Source organism: Capricornis sumatraensis, chromosome 4 (assembly GCF_032405125.1).
Source record: "Capricornis sumatraensis isolate serow.1 chromosome 4, serow.2, whole genome shotgun sequence".
In the NCBI taxonomy this organism is placed as follows: Eukaryota; Metazoa; Chordata; class Mammalia; order Artiodactyla; family Bovidae; genus Capricornis; species Capricornis sumatraensis.
This window is the reverse complement of record NC_091072.1, coordinates 63,272,181-63,291,786: the sequence shown is the minus strand read 5'-3', so window position 1 is coordinate 63,291,786 and position 19,606 is coordinate 63,272,181.

Genomic DNA, 19,606 nt, shown 5'->3' with positions numbered 1-19,606 from the left:
ATCCATACATGACCACCACAAGGAAAAACCATATCCTTGACTAGATGGACCTTAGTTGGCGAAGTAATGTCTCTGCTTTTGAATATGCTATCTAGGTTGGTCATAACTTTCCTTCCAAGGAGTAAGCGTCTTTTAATTTCATGACTGCAGTCACCATCTGCAATGATTTTGGAGTCCCCCAAAATAAAGTCTGACACTGTTTCTACTGTTTCCCCATCTATTTCCCATGAAGTGATGGGACCAGATGCCATGATCTTCATTTCCTGAATGTTGAGCTTTAAGCCCAACTTTTTCACTCTCCTCTTTCCCTTTCATCAAGAGGCTTTTTAATTCCTCTTCACTTTCTGCCATAAGGGTGGTGTCATCTGCATATCTGAGGTTATTGATATTTCTCCCGGCAATCTTGATTCCAGCTTGTGTTTCTTCCAGTCCAGCGTTTCTCATGATGTACTCTCCATATAAGTTAAATAAGCAGGATGACAATATACAGCCTTGACGTACTCCTTTTCCTATTTGGAACCAGTCTGTTGTTCCATATCCAGTCCTAACTGTTGCTTCCTGACCTGCATACAGATTTCTCAGGAGGCAGGTCAGGTGGTCTGGTATTCCCATCTCTTTCAGAATTTTCCACAGTTGATTGTGATCCACACAGTCAAAGTCTTTGGCATAGTCAATAAAGCAGAAATAGATGTTTTTCTGGAACTCTCTTGCTTTCTCGATGATCCAGCAGATGTTGGCAATTTGATCTCTGGTTCCTCTGCCTTTTCTAAAACCAGCTTGAACATCAGGGAGTTCATGGTTCATGTATTGCTGAAGCCTGGCTTGGAGAATTTTGAGCATTACTTTACTAGCATGTGAGAGGAGTGCAATTGTGCGGTAGTTTGAGCATTCTTTGGCATTGCTTTTCTTTGGAATTGGAATGAAAACTGACCTTTTCCAGTCCTGTGGCCTCTGCTGAGCTGTCCAAATTTGCTGGCATATTGAGTGCAGCACTTTCACAGCATCATCTTTCAGGATTTGAAACAGCTCAACTGGAATTCCATCACTGCCACTAGCTTTGTTTGTAGTGATGCTTTCTAAGGCCCACTTGACTTCACATTCCAAGATGTCTGGCTCTAGATGAGTGATCACATCATCATGATTATCTGGGTCATGAAGATCTTTTTTGTACAGTTCTTCCGTGTATTCTTGCCACCTCTTCTTAATATCTTCTACTTCTGTTAGGTCCATACCATTTCTGTCCTTTATCAAGCCCATCTTTGCATGAAATGTTCCCTTGGTATCTCTAATTTTCTTGAAGAGATCTCTAGTCTTTCCCATTCTGTGAGCTGAACACAAACTTTGTAAGTTTTAGAAACAATTCAGAGAAATTCTCAGTCATTATTTTTTCAAATATTTTTTCCCTTCTAGTTACACTTCTCTCTTCTTCTATGACTCCTGATATTCAACTACTAATTTATCTCCTGAGTTTTATATTTTCCTTTTCTGTCATTTCTTAATGTCATTTAGATAGTTTCTTCCACCAGTTCTTGCACCCTGCCTATGCATTCATTTTCAGCTATATATTTTTTATATACATTCTATATATGGAATTCTGGCTATCATATTTTTCAAAACCATATTTTCACCTTTAATTAAAAAAACCATATTACCAATATCTGGCCTTACTCTTTTGAGGATATTAAAGCTTTTTAAAAATCTTGTTCTCTCTGATCTATTAATCATTTATTTTCTGGCATGAGCACTTTAGTTTGTTGATTTTATTTTCTTTTGTGTGCCTCAGATTCTCCTTATTCTTTCCTTCGTGCTTATATTTCACTATGCATAGGATCTTACAGTAGCAAGTGTGGTATGTAGTCTATGAGATGGTTGCCAGTGTCCCCTGCCTTCAGTATTCTTATACTGTAAAATTTCCTCCTCAAGTGTGGGCTGGACCTCGAAACTCACACCTAATGAGAATATGGCATGGAATGTCATTTTAAAGATCAAATTGGAAAAACACTTGGGTTCTACCCTCTGCTGCTCTCTTACTTTCTTACTCTGATGAAAGTCACACATCCAGTAATGAGCTGCCATGGAGAAGCCACAGAGCAAGACATGGAGGGAGGCCTCTGGCCAATAGTTCATGAGACACTAAATTCTGCCAACAAACACAAAAGGAAGTCAGTTGAGAAGGAGGTATTTTCCCAGCTGAACCTTGAGATAAGACCACAGCCCTTGGACTTTCCCCATGGTCCAGTGGTTAAGACTCTTTGCTTCCAGGGCAAGGGGGCACAAGTTTAATTCCTAGTCAGGGAAGTTTCACATGCCAAGCAGTGCAGCCAAAGCGGTGGTGGGGGTGGGGGGACAACGAAAGCCTTTGTTGACAATTTGAATCCTTATGAGACGTCTTGAGGTAGAGGCATCCCAGCTAAGCCACACTTAAATTGACAACCCACAGAAATTGATAAAAGTATATTGTTTAAGCCACTAAGTACTGGGGTTATTCATTATACAACAATAAATAACTATTTGGAGAAAGAAATGGCAAACCACTCCAGTATCCCTGCCTGGAGAATCTCATGGACAGAGGAACCTGGTGGGCTACAGTCCATGGGGTCATAAAGAGCCAGACACGATTGAGTAACTAACATGCACACAAACACACAAGTAACTATTAGAGCAGGAAAAGAATATCTTGCAAGACAGTGAAAACATGGGCCCCATTTCCCCTTGGGTTGAAGAGGAACAATCTTCAAGAGAGATAGCCTCTGACATTAAAATATGGGCTCAGTGCTCCACCTTGCCATTCCTCTATCAAGCTGCTTTTCTCTTTAGGGACCCAGTCAGCAATTTTGCCAGAATGGTTTCCCTTCCCTACTCCTTTTCAGATGCAATCACCTAACCCCTGGAGTATGTGAAACACTCAAGCACCTGTTATTTTTTAAATTATTAGTATTTTGATTATTTTATTCATTTTTAGTTTTTGGCTGGGCCACATGGCAAGTGGAAACTTAGTTCCCCAACCAGAGATTGAACCTATGCTCCCTGCATTGGAAGCGTGGAGTCTCAACTACTGGACCACCAGGAAGTCCCAGAGCACCTGTTGGTCATCCCTACCTCTCCTTCTTTTGCTTTCTCACCCACATGACAGAAGGGCAGGCACTGACCCACCCAAGGAAATGTGGGCAGAGAAAGCTACTTTTTTATCTTACACTGGAATAAAAGTTTGGCCTGTGTATAGCACCTAAGTAATTCTTCTTCAGTATTTCAAAGATGTTGTTTCCTGGCATCCTACCTCACAGCCAAGAAGTCAGATATCACTTTAGTTCTTTCTTCAGAATCATGGAGATATCTTTGGTATATCTTTTATTGTTTTATTTTCTACCTTTTCTATTCTCTCCTTTAGAAACACTGATAGAACAGAAAAGCACATAGACAGTATTATGTCAGAATTGTTGCTTATGTGAAAAAGTCATAATGAATTGCTATAAATTGTAAGGCGATATTTAGGCAGTAACTAATAAAATTTAAAATAAGTTTACAGTTAGATCAAGAAATCACCCAAGAGAATTAGTATATAAGAATACAGGTATAAATACTGAAGCCTTTTTTATGGCAGTAACAAAACATAAGTTTGCCAGTACAAAAATATTTGAAAAATATTATGGCATACATATGCTATAGAATAGTATACAATTATTTATAAATTAGATTTAAATATTAATTAAAGTATTTCCTTTAATATCTGTGAGTATATCCAGTGATAATGTTATGACTTTCATTGTTTTTACAAGAAAACATTAAAGAAAAAAGGAAAGAAGGAAGGCAAGAAAAAGGGAAGAATGTTGAAGATAAAGATTAACTCACAAATCATACCAGGGTTTGAATATCTGGTGCTCTTACATCCTACTCTTGAAGGCACCCAACATTTGCAGTTTCAGACTGTTTTGATAGAATTACACAGATGGGAAAAATAAGCCCCTTCCAAATATTTATCAGCAATCCTATTTCTATAATCTCTTCCAACAACCTATTCAATAGGTAATTATTTCCCTAAACTAGCAGTCCCGATTTTTCTAACAGCCAAGTCTAGAAATAAGTGCAAAAACACTAATACTTAGGTTTTTAAGAAGTGACAAGTTTAAAGTAATATTTAAATTTTATTATATTCCAAGGTGGCTTATTTTCAGTGCCATTTTCTATGACAACTTGCCAAAGTAGGCTCTGGTAATCCTTTAAGTTGGGGCTTAAAATGAGTTTAATAAAGGAAAAATAAGACTTAACTTCAAAATGCCAACTCATTGATAGGAGCTAAGAAAGAGAAGTTTCTCATAAAAGGCATAAGAATGGAGTTTCAGGAACTCTTCAAACCATAAATATTACTTTTATGTTTTTAGAACTTTTTATATCAACTCAGATATAGTCATCATTCTGATATCAAAAACAGAATGAGGAAAAATAATCAAGTCCAGGATTGTACAAATGGAGGAGGGACACTTAAGTGTTTGCAGGATGGAGGGGGTTCCTAAAATGGCAATGTTAGTAGTAAAGTTAACCTATGGGGGGAAAATTGATTTGAACAGGAACATTCCACTTACAAAAATGACCCATGGGGAAACAATCCTCCTACTTAAAAATGAATTGAGGTAAGGTTCTGGAAGCACTGCCATCCACCCTGGCATTCAAGCCCATGGCAATATTTATTTCATCTGTTGGATACTTGGACTAAATGGAATTCACAAGATTGTTGAACTGTAGCCATATATCTAAACAAACAACTGGTACCTTGGCAGGAGGATACAAACATTAAAACATTTTACATCCATCTTATTTGGGAGTTCCACCAAGACAAGAAGAAATTCTGTTTACATAATACCAAAAGCTCAGTAAGAATCCTTTGATAATAACCACGATTATAATAGCTTATATACCCTTATTTCTACCCTCCTTAACTTTCAGCTGTGAAGGAAAAACCAAAAATTATATTTTTCTAGAATCCATTTTTCCTGAAGGCATAAACTGTAAAAACTCAGAGGAGAAAAAAACCCAGTAAAATTAAATTACTAAGATCAGGTCTCTATTCAGCATATTGCAAAAGAAGAATCTTGAACACTGGAAACACACCACTAGAAATCCAACGTAAGGAAAGATGTCTCATGCAGCACTGAATTGGGACATGACTGTCAGCAGATTGATTATTAAAATTGGTTTCATCCTCAACATCCTCTACAGGTGTTGAGACTGTAGTATAACCAATCATAGGGAAAGTCGGCAGATTGCTGGACTTATGCCATCATTCTGAAGGGCAGTGTTCCAGCTGTGAAATATATAATAAAGACTAGAGCTAGATTTTGGAAAGGGACAACTGGGGAGCTATGTTGCAGGATGAGGTTTTGAAGAAATACTTTTTCCTCAAGAGACAACGTGGGTAAGAATAGAAGTTAATTTTACAGGTCCCATCAAAAGGAGTGGTGTCTTAATAAGGTTTGTGGCAGTGAGTGGAGAAAGCAACATTAATTTCCTTTTCTCATAGAGAGAAAAACAGAAGAATCCAGGAAGCCAGAGCACCCCTGCCTAGACTCAGAAGAACCAGGGACTGATGGGGGGGAAAGTTGATAGATTCCTGATTCTAATGGATCTCTGGCATTTTCAGCAGATGTGATCTGTTTTGTGAATAGGAACCTCACCTTCATCAATTTCCACCTGAACCACATAATGATAAGGAAAGTAAGGAGTCATTTTTACAAGAGGATTCTCCTTTCATTTTTGTCTGATATGGAAGTGAATCCAATTAACTATAATCATAAACCAACTCAATTTTAATTATTATTAGCATTTTTCCTTCAGAAACAAATGTATCCATTGGCTGCCATAAGCAAAGCAAGTTTTCAGTGGGAACTTTCCTCTAAAATGATCAAATTATTCAATTATCTGATAAACAAATATTTATTAAATTCCTACCATGTCCCACCACTTCATAGCAAATGGGTGGGGAAAACAGTGGAAACAGTGACAGATTTTATTTTCTTGGGCTCCAAAATTACTGTGGATGGTGACTGCAGCCACAAAATTAAAAGATGCTTGTTTCTTGGAAGGAAAGCTATAACAAACTTATACAGTGAATTAAAAAGCAGAGACATTACTTTGCCAACAAAGGTGCGCATAGTCAAAGCTATGGTTTTTCCAGTAGTCATGTATAGATGTGAGAGTAGGACCATATAGAAGGCTGAGTACCAAAGAATTGATGTTTTCATATTGTGGTGCTGAAGAAGACCCTTGAGAGTCCCTTGGACAGCAAGGAGATGGAACCAGTCAATCCTAAAGGAAATCAACTCCGAATTCCAATTCATTGGAAGGACTGATGCTGAAGTTGAAGCTCCAATACTTTGGCCACCTTATGTAAAGAGCCAGCTCACTGGAAAAGACCCTGATCCTGGGAAACATTGAAGGCAGAAGGAGAAGGGGGCGACAGAGGATGAGATGGTTGGATGGCATTACTGACTCAAAGGACATGAGTTTGAACAAACTCCAGGAGATGGTGAAGATCAGGGAAGCCTGGCGTGCTGCAGTCAATGGGATCACAAAGAGTCGGACACAGCCCCCTGACTGAACAATAATCACCATGTGCCAGGCATTATGATTTCAGTAAAAATTGTCCTTAAGGATTCTTGGAATGTTGTACTCAGGACAGATGAGAAACTGAAGCAAGTTTCATCTTTGGGAGAAGTTACAGATCCCTCTGTGATATGAGAAAATCTATTGGTCTACTTTTCAGAACCATGCATATATGCTTTTAGTGAGTTGAATTGTGTTTCCCCAAATGACAGCCAAGTCCTAACTTCTAGTACCTGTGAATGTGACCATAGTTGGAAACAGAGTCTTTGCTGATGTCATTAAGTAAAGAATACCAATATAGGGTCATCCTGGATTTAGAGAAACAGAAAAGGAGGAGACACAGAAACACTGAAAACAACAACAGGGAAAGACAGAAGTAGAGATTGGAAGTATGCTACCATAAGCTAAGAAATGCCCGGGGTTACTGGAAGCCACCACACGCTAGGAGAGAGGTGGGGCATGGATTCTCCCTCAGAGCCCCCAGAATCAACCTTGCTGATACTTCAGTTTTAGACTACTGGCTCCTCACACTATGAGAGAATGAATTTCTATTGTTTTTAGCTGCTTGATTTGTGATAATTAGTTATAGCAGCCCTCAGAAACTAATATGATCCTCTTACATACAACATTTCATTACAGTCCAACCCTATGCCTGGACTCCCCAAGGGTCCATGAAGCCTCAGTGAAGAACATCTACATTAGAAAATGTCCAGGGAACTGTGACTCTGAGGGGACTGAGGGAAAGTTACAACTGTATCATTTGTGATAAACATCAACCAGGAACATGTAGCCCGCAGATGAGATGAGTGATGAGAAATGACTCTTGATGACTCTCCTTAAATATTAAAAAAAACCTGTCAAATCTATGAGGCCTCATAGATGGGTGTGCATACAATTCATCATCCAAAATGAGGCATTTCTGAGAGTTAAAAGGAAAGAATATTACTAATTGTGCTGAGCCAACAGATTTATGTAAGCCAAGACTGCCCTGAGCCAAGTAGGGCATATGGTACCCACTGCAAGTAAGATATAGCCAAGGTCAGAGTATGGGGTAGAGAAAGAGAGAGAGAGATAATTTAGCTTGAGACAAGGATGAATTTCTCAAGAAAATAATCCGACCTTTTATTAGATTTGTTCTATTAGAGACTAGGCAATCATTTGGCAAAGAATTTTAAAGGAGCAACATTTTGCTCTAAGGAGAGCTCTGAAGTTACTTTCAAGTTTTTGGCTTTTTTTTTTTTTTTTTTAATCCCTGGCCATGAAGCATGTGGGATTTTGGTCTTACTTCCCCAACCAGGGATCAAACCAGCACCCTCCGCAGTGAAAACACTGAGTCTTAAGCACTGGACCACCAGGAAAGTCCCTGAAGTTACTTTCTAGTCTGAAGTTATATGTTCTCAGATCCTGGTCCAAATTTGAATTTTACCATTTTCAATACATACTCCTGGAATGACAATGTATAAAGAACTGATTTGGAATTCTGCCTGCTATTTTTCAGTTATAAGGTCTTAGCAAGTACATTTGACTACTTTGATCCAAAGTAATATTTATTTCAAAGGACAGTAGTGAGGTTTAAATGAGAAAACACATGTAAAATTCAGCACAGTGTCTGACATATAATAGGTAATCAATAAATAACATTCCTTCTGCCTTAGCGAACTGTAAATATAAAACTACATACATATATTTAACTATGTATGTATAATGAACATATTTGTTATTTAGTTAATGACAGCCCTTGAGTTCTTGAAAAATCATTATTGTTTATGCTTTTAGAGCTTTGGGGGGTGGCAGTGGTGGTTAATTGCCAAGTCATGTCTGACTCTTGCAACCCCATGGACTGTAGCCTTCCAGGGTCCTCTGTCTATGGGATTCTCCAGCCAAGAATACTGGAGTGGGTTGCCATTTCCTTCTCAAGCTTTAGCGGGGGGTAGAAAATGATGTTTCTCACATGTACTTGAGGGGAGGGAGGGAAGGAGGAGGGAAGGGAAGGAAGGAATGTAGGAACAAAAGAACAAATGATCGCACAAATGAATGAATGAGAAGAAAGGGAGAAAGAAGAAAGGGAGGGATGGAGAGTGGGAGGACGTGAAAAAGAAAGAAAAGAAACAAAGACGAAATTTCATAGTGATCCTTTTGTTACACTGAGAACAACTTCTCCATGCTGTTCTCCATGCAGATTTTACCTGGCATCAGAGGGATATAATCTGATCCAGAGTGAAGTGTATAACTAACATCCTTCAACCACCCATGACAATTCCTGTAATGTTCTGAATAGATTAGTATGTGACTACCTCAGATATAGTGCAATGATTCATCCTCAGCTGAAATAAGACATAAAAGCCTTGTGTACAGTCCATTCTGGTTATCCAGAATATGTTTTTTAGCAACTTAAATGTCTATCAGCCAATCTTTAGTCAGCCCATTGCATTTAAGGGCTCTAATGAAGACAATAGTTAGGGGGCATAGATGATAACATTTGTCCTAGTTTTCAGGATCCCCATGAGGATTAAAGGGGATAATGAGTGAATAAGCTTTGAAACCGTAATTGCTATAGACTGGAACATTCTATTAATAATAATGAGAGTCAATAAAGACAACAATTCTGCTGGAAAAAGTCAAGTCTCCTTGGCAGCAGGGACAGGAACTGTATGCTGCTGACCCAGGAGCATGAAGAGGCTCTAGCTCTGCCCTGAAAATGTAGGACATTGGAGAGCACCTGGGATAACTCTGAAGAAGACTCCAAAAGTGGAAAACTCAAAGCTCCATGGCTGTCAATTTGAAAGAGACAAAGGCGTTGATGATTCAAAGTACATCAATATAAAACTCCAAAACAGATAGCTTTTAAGACACAGCAGGCCAAGCATTGATAACCTGCACCAAGTCTGCTACAAGCTGAACAGAGGATGATGTCAAGTAGCAAAGGTCATCATGCAAATGACCACAAGTGGCCAGGGTCCCTGGCACTTTTCCAACTTAGCTAACTGGGACTGACCTCCTCCCCCTACTTCTTCCCATGGACCATGCCCTCAATACAGGATAATGTTTTAGAAAGCTAAAGTGTATATGTTCTGTGTACATATCCCTCCCCACTCATTTCTAACAGGCATCTGGCTTTGTCATTATGGCCTCAAGGATTTGGGCAGAGTCAAAACAGAAGCAGCCAAATGTTAACAACTTTTTCTGCTTTTATTTAAAACAAGATGTCTAGAAGGATTATGCAGGGAAGAAGAAGAATGCAGAGACGGCATTTCAGAAAACTGAGCAATCCAGGATTGACTGAGGAGGGGACAGGGGTCTGAGAGGTCTTGCCCTGCAACCTTGGAGCATCCCAAACAGGGGAAAGATTCCAAAGGGAGTGTGGTAGCTTTTGAGCATTTAGAGAGCCATGATCCTAGGGTCCTCCGTCTCCCTGAAGACAAAGATGCATATGTCCAAGCAGCAGAGCTGCCCAAGCTTAGGGGACCATGAACTTTGAAGAGGGAATGCCCTCGTGATAAATGGCATAGACCAAATATCCAATAACCAGAGGATTCCCCATAGCCTTGAGCTATGTATGATCCAAGAATTTTGCCCAGCAAAGAATGAAGAGTTTGGTGTTTGAATTCAGTTGGTTTAAATAAACAATCTTATGTGTGATCATTTTTGCCCACATAAGTGTAGACATGGCTTTGCTGGGGTGTTTCACTCAGTCTTAGACTTCTCTGATGGTTGACACCTTCACCCTATCCTTTACTCTGAATCAGAACATAGGTGCCTCACTGTCGCAGGTTCCAGCATGGAGATAGTTGTCTGAGGGGTTTTACAATGAGGTGGAAATGCATGAACATGAGGTTGACCTCTCTAGAATACTTGAATCTCTTACTTATGAAGAACATTTACTAGTTTTCAGGATGCATTTCAGATGTTCTATCCCAATCTTCCTTGCTTTTCTAAGACCTAGTTAGGCATTTCCTATTTCTTGTTCCCTGGAAACTTGTGCCTATTCCTACCATGACACTTACCATTATAGGCAACTGCCAATTTGAGTCTCTGTTTCTCTGTTGCTTTACAGGATTGTGTGTGTTTTAAGGGCAGAGACTGAGAGCCTAAACACTAAAGCCTCCATGTAGTAACTTGACATAATAAAGTCTTACACTGTAAATGAATATAATATTGTGAAGGGCACCTTTTACCTAAAGAGTCAATTGCACACTTCTGAGAGGAAATTGACAAATAGATTAGAGCTATGAGGAAAAATGACACTTTGCCAAATGGATTTAGATAGGAAATCCTGTTATTAATGGCATCTCAAGTTGAGGAGATGGTACCCATCTTTTTGTCTAACTTGAAAACCAAAGCTAAACTTCAGAAACAAAAATTCATTATGTTCAGTTCTTAAACATACACTAACCTCAGTAAATGTTCAAAGAAGGAGAGGAAGATGAAATAGAAGGAAGGGGAAGAAAAATATGTACAATATTATGCCCAAATTTTGAACAAGTCAAGTTTCTATTGAATTTGAAAGTTTGGGATGTGGATTTCAAATTTTCAATGAAATTTAACACAAGAAAAACATGAAGTCTGGTAATTAAATCTGAATAAAATTATTTTATAGGTCATATTTCCCAATGCTTATTTTCATTGAATTCTTAGTTCTTAAGTCAATATTATGGATATTTTAAACCTTTTTATTGGCATTCACATGTTATATGGATAATTTTGCTTCCTTTCAACACTAGTGACTATAAAAAGGAAATCTCAGTCTTTTCAGCAACTGATTCTCACAGCACGTTTGTTGCTATTGTTAAAGTTGTTCATTTTCACAGAATTATAAAAAAAATGTGATCCAGGATGAAACCTGGCTTGTAAAGTCACAACTTACAAGTGAATTTTAAACATAGTCTGGAAGATTCTATTCATCCCTTTGTAACATGCAATTCTATGAATCAAATATAAATGTGATAAGTTTAGATCCCTTTTGCAATTGCATCACCAACAAATGGTTTGCTTAAAAATATAGTTGTAATTTTAAAAGCACACATACTTCCATAATCTTTTAATACCCCTTGTGAGGTAGAGCAGAACAAAAAAAGCAGTTTTTTTTCACTTCTGAAAAATACATCCTCTATCAAAATCTTTCTGTTTTTAAACTTTAAACCTTTTCTTAAGCCAATGGCTTTCAGTCTTTTTTATGGCAATTGAAACCCCTTTTGAGTTTAGTCACTAAGTCGTATCTGACTCTTGTGACCCCATGGATTCCACTGTCCATGGAATTCTCCAGGCAAGAATACTGCAGTGGGTTGCCATTTCCTTCTCTAGGGGATCTTCCCAACCTGGGGATCAAATCCAGGTCTATTGCACTGCAGGCAGGTTCTTTACTGACTGAACTACCAGGGAAGCCCCCAAAATTATATTAATTGAGTGAGTGAGTGCATGACTAATTACATGAGTGAGTGAGTGTCAGACTGTAACCCCATGGACCACCCCTGCCAGGCTCTTCTGTTCTTGGAATTCTCCAGTCAGGAATACTGGAGTGGATAGCCTTTCCCTTCTCCAGGGGATCTTTCCAACCCAGGGACTGAACCCCAGTCTCCCACACTACAGGCAGATTCTTTACCAGGTGAGCCACCGGGGAACCCCTTTTAGAATTTTGTTTTCTGCAGGATGGTAACCCACCAAAACAGAAGAATGCAGAGTTACTCTGACTCAGAGTGAATTTGAAGACCTGCAAGTATAGCTGCCTCCATCCTCAACTCATGGCCTCTGAATGGAATAAAAATGGTGCCTGGTTGCTTCAGGGCATTCCCAGTTTCCGCCGGGTGTTTCAGCATAATTATTAATAGCCCCATCCCCTCCCTCACTCTTAAACTGTATGATCACTAGGCCTCAGAAACACTGCCATGGAACAGAAGAGCTGCATAGAAAACAGATGAAAACCATTGCCTAGAACTGATCTAGAAGTCAGATGACAGAACTTCTCTTATTCTTTTTTTTAATTAATTTTTTTTCTTTTTAAAAGACTTTATTATTTTGAATAGTTCTACGGTCATAGCAAAATTGAGAGGACAATACAGAGACACCCATGCACCCTCTGCCCCTACACAGGCATAGCCTCCTCCATTACCAACATCCCCACCAGTGGTCATTTGTTACAACTGATTAAACTTCATTGACCCATTACCACCCCACTTCAACATCAGTGTTCACTCTTGGGGACATCTCTTTCCTTGAGGCATCTCCTCTCCTCATGCCTTGAGGTTACCTTGATTCAGCCATGCCATTCAACCAGTCCATTCTGAAGGAGATCAAGCCTGGGATTTCTTTGGAAGGAAGGATGCTAAAGTTGAAACTCCAGTACTTTGGCCACCTCATGTGAAGAGTTGACTCATTGGAAAAGACTCTGATGCTGGGAGGGATTGGGGACAGGAGGAGAAGGGGACGACCGAGGATGAGATGGCTGGATGGCATCACTGACTCGATGGACATGACTCTGAGTGAACTCCGGGAGTTGGTGATGGACAGGGAGGCCTGGCGTGCTGCAATTCATGGGGTTGTAAAGAATTGGACACCACTGAGTGACTGAACAGAACTGAACTGAACTGATATTACATTCTAGATGATTTTGGCTGTCTAATAGTAAGCCAAAGTTTGTCCAAAATAAAAATCCATCACTCTTCCTACTTATGTACTCAGTCCATACTCAGTGCTTAACCTATATGTAGAGTACATCATGAGAAATGCTGGGCTGGAAGAAGCACAAGCTGGAATCAAGATAGCCAGGAGAAATATCAATAACCTCAGATATGCAGATGACACCATCCTTATGGCAGAAACTGAAGAACTAAAAAGCCTCTTGATGAAAGTGAAAGAGGAGAGTGAAAAAGTTGGCTTAAAGCTCAACATTCAGAAAACGAAGATCATGGCATCTGGTCCTATCACTTCATGGGAAATAGATAGGAAAACAGTGTCAGACTTTATTTTGAGGGGCTCCAAAATCAGATGGTGATTGCAGCCATGAAATTAAAAAACACTTACTCCTTGGAAGGAAAGTTATGACCAACCTAGATAGTATATTCAAAAGCAGAGACATTACTTTGTCAACAAAGGTGCATCTAGTCAAGGCTATGGTTTTTCCTGGGGTCATGTATGGTTGTGAGAGGCGGACTGTGAAGAAGGCTGAGCACTGAAGAATTGATGCTTTTGAACTGTGGTGTTGGAGAAGACTCTTGAGAGTCCCTTGGACTGCAAGGAGATCCAACCAGTCCATCCTAAAGGAGTTCAGTCCTGGGTGTTCTTTGGAAGGAATGATGCTAAAGCTGAAACTCCAGTACCTTGGCCACCTCATGCGAAGAGTTGACTCATTGGAAAAGACTCTGATGCTGGGAATGATTGAGGGCAGGAGGAGAAGGGGATGACAGAGGATGAGATGGCTGGATGGCATCACTGACTCGATGGACGTGAGTCTGAGTGAACTCCGGGGGTTGGTGATGGACAGGGAGGCCTGGCGTGCTGCAATTCATGGGGTCGCAAAGAGTCAGACATGACTGAGCAACTGAACTGAACTGAACTGAACTGAGTCATTAAAGAGGTGGGAGGGGGTTCAGGATTGGGAACTCATGTACACCCGTGGCGGATTCATGTCAAGGTATGGTAAAACCAATACAGTATTGTGAAGTAAAATAAAGTAAAAATAAAAATTAAAAAAAAAATTTGTTAATTTTTACTTCTCCTCACTGCTTGTTCAAAGATCTACTTAGTTTTCTATTTCTATCAATCCTGTTCTCAACTATCTTTCTCCTCTGTGCTTTTTACCTCCACTGTCGCTGTTACTTCTCTAATGAAGGGCCATGCTTGCTCTTGTGTCTTGAGGGGCAAGGCATAATGCCTCTTCACCTTTCAGTTCCTATTTCAAACATCTCATCAATTCCCTTCCTTGCAATTTGCCATCACCTCACAAACCTTTCCCAGTTCCTCTCAGTTTGAAGCAACCTCTCTCCTCTGAATGTCATTACAGTGTTTCACATGCCTCACTTGTGACTCATGCAAATTTTTACTTTCAGTTGTAAGTGTTGGCATATCTTATTTCCTCTATTAGTTTATCAGTTCCTTGAGAGTGGAATTTGTGACTTATCTTTGTGTTTCTGCATTTTAGAGGTCTTTTATGAATGTTTATCATATGGATGAACAAATACAGTGATATACATTGATTTTACTATATTCATTGCTCCAGCCTTCACAATCCGACTGGAATTTTGATATACTACTCACTACCTTCTCAATCAAACAGTAAAATCTACTTCATCTGTCCCAAGCATAAGCTACCATCTATCATCATTTTTACAAGTAACCTAATACAGATCTTTCCCTTTGCTTTCTGCTACTTCTACATGCCCTCCCAGTTTTCAAAACTCAAGATTCTCTTCATCAATAGCTTAATTGGTGAGCCCCATTAAGCAATATCATTACTTCATATCATTTAACCAACCTCTATTCCTTGGTATCATCAACTATTAATGATGCAAATAACACAAAACTAACTCAGTTGTCTATACATGCATTTCTCCCAGAATTTTCTTATAGCTCACCTTTTTGAGTATTTACTATATACCAGGCATTGTTCTAAGAGTTTCACTAAAATAATCCATTAATTTTTTCTAGACTCTCCATAAAACAGGTAATATTCTTTTACAAATTAGGCAACTGAGGCCAGAGAAACAGGAAAGTAGCAGAACTGGGCTACACATACAGGCAGTAAGGTGTCAGCTTCCACACTTGCAGCTACTATGTGTTTCTGCTTCTCCGGGCTTTGTACATGCCAACACCAGGCCTGAGCATGTGGTGTAATAAAAACATGCAGAGTTAGGCAGACCAGGGTGCAAAGTCTACGTCTGCTACTCAATAGCTCTGAGACCTGAAACGTGATATGTAACTGAGTCTTCAGTTCTTATCTGTAATATTAGGAAAACTTTAGTGTTATGAGAACTGAATAAGTCAGGGTATATTTCATCTAGAGGGCCCAGCAGAAGATTTACCATAGAGTCTGTGTTCAACGCACAAAGCAAATCAAAATGGAAATTAGTAATATGAGAATGATTCAAAAACAACCAAAGGGTCAATTGTCATACTGTCTTCACCCTGGCCATAACATCCCCAACATTTCAACTAATGGAGAAAGGATAAGAAAAAAGTTGAGAGCCTGGGATCTGGAGTTGGTTTGTCTAGAAATAATCCCAGATTTACTATACACTAGTTCTGTGAATTTAAGCACATCGTGAAGGGCCCACTCATTGGAAAAGACCCTGGTGCTGGCAAAGATTAGAAGCAAAAGGAGGAAGAAGCAAAGGATAAGATGGTTAGATAGCATCACTGACTCAATGGACATGAATTTGAGTAACTCTGAGAGATAGTGAAGGATAGGGCAGTCTGGAGTGCAGCAGTATTTGGGGTCTTGAAGAGTCAGACATGACCTAGCAACTGAACAACAACCTAACCTCATTAAACTCTAGTATTTTCAACTGTCAATAAGAATAACCATAACACCTATATTAAAAAGATTTCATAAATATATGAGTTGAAACCATAAGAAAAGCCTAGTGCACAATAAGCTGTTATTATTAACTAATTAGATCGTTAATCCCTTAGCTTAAAATGGCTGAAAGGGCTTCTGAGTGATCCTTATGCTTTTAGGAACCTACCATCCTGTATAACATTGCCAGGATCTTCGTGCTAAACAGAATTCTAGATGGCCCCTGTGACCTTAGATTCCTAGTGTTACTCTTATAACGTGGCAAAAGATCTTTTTGCAGATGCAATCAAGGTAACTAAACAGTTGACCACAACATAGCAAGATTTTCCTAGTGAGCCTAATCTAATTACATGGGCCCTTTAAAAGCTGAGTTATTTCTCAGACTGGTGGCAAAATAAAAATCAGAAAGACATGAAATGTGAGAAGGACTCGGTGTTCTGTTGCTACCCTTGAAGTTGGAGCAGGGGCCATGTGAGAAGACTATGGGTGGCTTCTAGGAACAGGGAGTAAACCCCAGATGACAGCCAGCAGGGAAATGGGATTGCAGTCCTACATCTTCAGTGAACTGAATTCTGCCAACATCTTAAATGAGCTTGAAGACATAGTCTTCCCCAAAGACTCCAGATAGGCACACAACCAGTCCAATATCTTAACATCAGCCTTGTGTGACATTGAGCAGAAAACTTAGTCATTCTACTGAACGTCTGTCTTGCAAAACTGTGAGATAAAAAGTGGATATTGTTTTAAGCAACTAAGTTAGTGGCAAATTGTTATGCAGCAATAGAAAATGAACACAATCATCTTTCTGGATGACTGATCCATCATTTTAATGATTCTAATTATTTTTTAATTATTTCTTGTTTTTTTTTTTTAATTTTTATGTTATGTTGGTTTCATTTTAACCCACTGTAAGGACCTTCCAAAGTACTGCACTAATCTAATATTTTCAACTGCATCTCATTTTCACTAGTTGCTCACAAGTAATTGCTCCCATCAAGAGACACAATTCACTAATCTTCCATGTAGCTTTAATTTTCCAGACTTTGCTCTTAGTAAGTGTTCTCACATTGGAGTGCCAAGGCACACCTCCTCTCTCAATTCCTTTGTGGCTTCCATTCAGTGTGTCTGACTGGATCTTAAATCTCTATACAGGGGGGAATGGCGTGGTCCACGGCTTATGCTAATATTTTCTATTTCTGGTCCTTTCATGATGGATTTCCTGACTCCTGATGATGAAAAGGTTTGGTGATGAAGATATGGGTGATCATAATGACAAAAAAGGCTCTACCAACAACCATAGCAGCAATAGCAAAAATCATTTTGTTAAATACTTAGAATGCTGCAAGCTCAGTGTTAAATTCTCTCTTTTACTCCCTTCTGCCAGTCCTAAAAGATAGCTTTTCATAACTTCAGTTCATATAATCAGAAGTTTGAACTCAAGTGGTTTAAATAACCTAAGATTACATGGGTTGCAAAGGATACACACCTAAATATATTTGAGTTAAAAGTCCCTATTTTTAACTAAATTTTAATCTTAGTCTAGTTCAGGTACTAGGAGATATCAGGGAATTTAGAAATAACATCCTATAGTACCTTGTAGCATGACACTGTTTTTAGTTGAATTTAGTTAACATTTATTTAAAATTTACTTATGCCAGAGACCATGCAAGGCACCAGGAACTCAAAGGTGAATAAGCTGCTGTTTCTTAAGAGGTTTACAATCAAGGTAGGATTACTTGAGAAAAAGAGCCTTAGATTTGGACTTAAAGGATGAGTTAGACTGTCGAATGAGAGAAGTGTTCCAAGCAGAGGAAATACAAGTTACAATGGTATAAAAGGAGGAAACAATAAGTAGTTGAGTGAAGACTCAGACAGCCAGCCGAGAGAGAGGCAAGAAGTTGGAGAGGCACACAGTGGTCAAAATCAGAGGGCAGAGTGCACCAAACCCAGATTATACTCAGTGCAGAGGCTGTAGGGTATCTCTGTTGATTAGATTTGAACAAGGTTAGCAATATTAATGAGTAGATAGCATTCACTGCAGTCTGACTATGTTCCTAGCACTGCAATAAGTGCTTTACATACTTTGTTTTCTAACTTTCATCATTACTTTGCATGCTGCATGCTAAGTTGCTTCAGTTGTGTCAACTCTTTGTGACCCTATGGACCATAGCCCACCAGGCTCCTCTGTCCATGGAATTCTCCAGGCCAGAATACTGGAGTGGGTTGCCATGCCCTCCTCCAGGGTATCTTCGTCACCCAGGGATTGAACCCAGGTCTCCCGCATTACAGGCAGCTTCTTTACCAGCTGAGCCACCAGAGAAGCCCAAGAATACTGGAGTGGGCAGCCTATCCCTTCTCCAGAGGATCGTTCTGACCCAGGAATCGAAGCAGGGTCTCCTGTATGGCAAGCGGATTCTTTACCAGCTGAGCTATGCTTGGGAAACCAATGGCCAATTAAATAGCTTTGTTTACATATAATGTACCCTGCGATAATAGTAAGCATTTTCTCACCTAAAAGTGTGTTCTTACAACATACAGCAGTAAGGAGAGAGAAGGAGAGAAAACTTACTTTCCCTTGGATTTAGACTGGATGAATTTGAAATTCCTAAATCTGTATACTTTCCTCTTATTTTGAATAATTTGGTTTAAAATATGGTGTTTTGATGCTTTTAAAGTGATTACTCTTAAAACCACATTGTGTACTTTAAATATGCATATTTGTAAAAAGTCCCCAGACTTTTAACTTTTGGGTTCTGAGTAAAATAAAAAATGAAATAGTTTATTATTTACTCTTTTTGATGATCTGAGAATAAAATGTTCTCATCTCACTTAAACTATTTCATATGTTGCTTTCTTTCTTTATCAGGTAAGAGAGTTAAACTCATATCTCAAATATTATCTATTTGTCTGAAAAAAACACAACTAGAGGCTTGATTAAGACATAATTCCTGCCTTTGATTTACTTAACACCCAGGTGGGATGATGCCATAGTCTCATAAAAAAATAAAACCAAAATGTCATTCAGTTAGAAACACATAACCAAATCATCAGCCATATTAGAATTGAAAGGAGGAAGAGATTTGGAGCAATTGGTGAAGGGTAGAGTGGATACTTGGTCTGGGTCTTTAGGAACAAAACAAGGGCTCCCATTCTCACCACTACTATTCAACATACTTTTGGAAGTCCTATCCACACCAATCAGAGAAAAAAAGAAATTTTAAAAAATCCAGATTGGAAAAGAAGAAGTAAAGCTCTCACTGTTTGCAGATGCATGATCCTCCACATAGAAAACCCAAGCATCTGCCTCCAATGCGGGAGACCTGGGTTTGATCCCTGGGTTGGGAAGATTCCCTGGAGAAGGAAATGGCAACTCACTCCAGTATTCTTGCCTGGAGAATCCCATGGACTGAGGAGCCTGGTGAGCTGCAGTCCATGGAGTCACAAAGAGTCGGACACGACTGAGTGACTTAAAAAAAAAAAAGATGCCAACAGAAAATTACT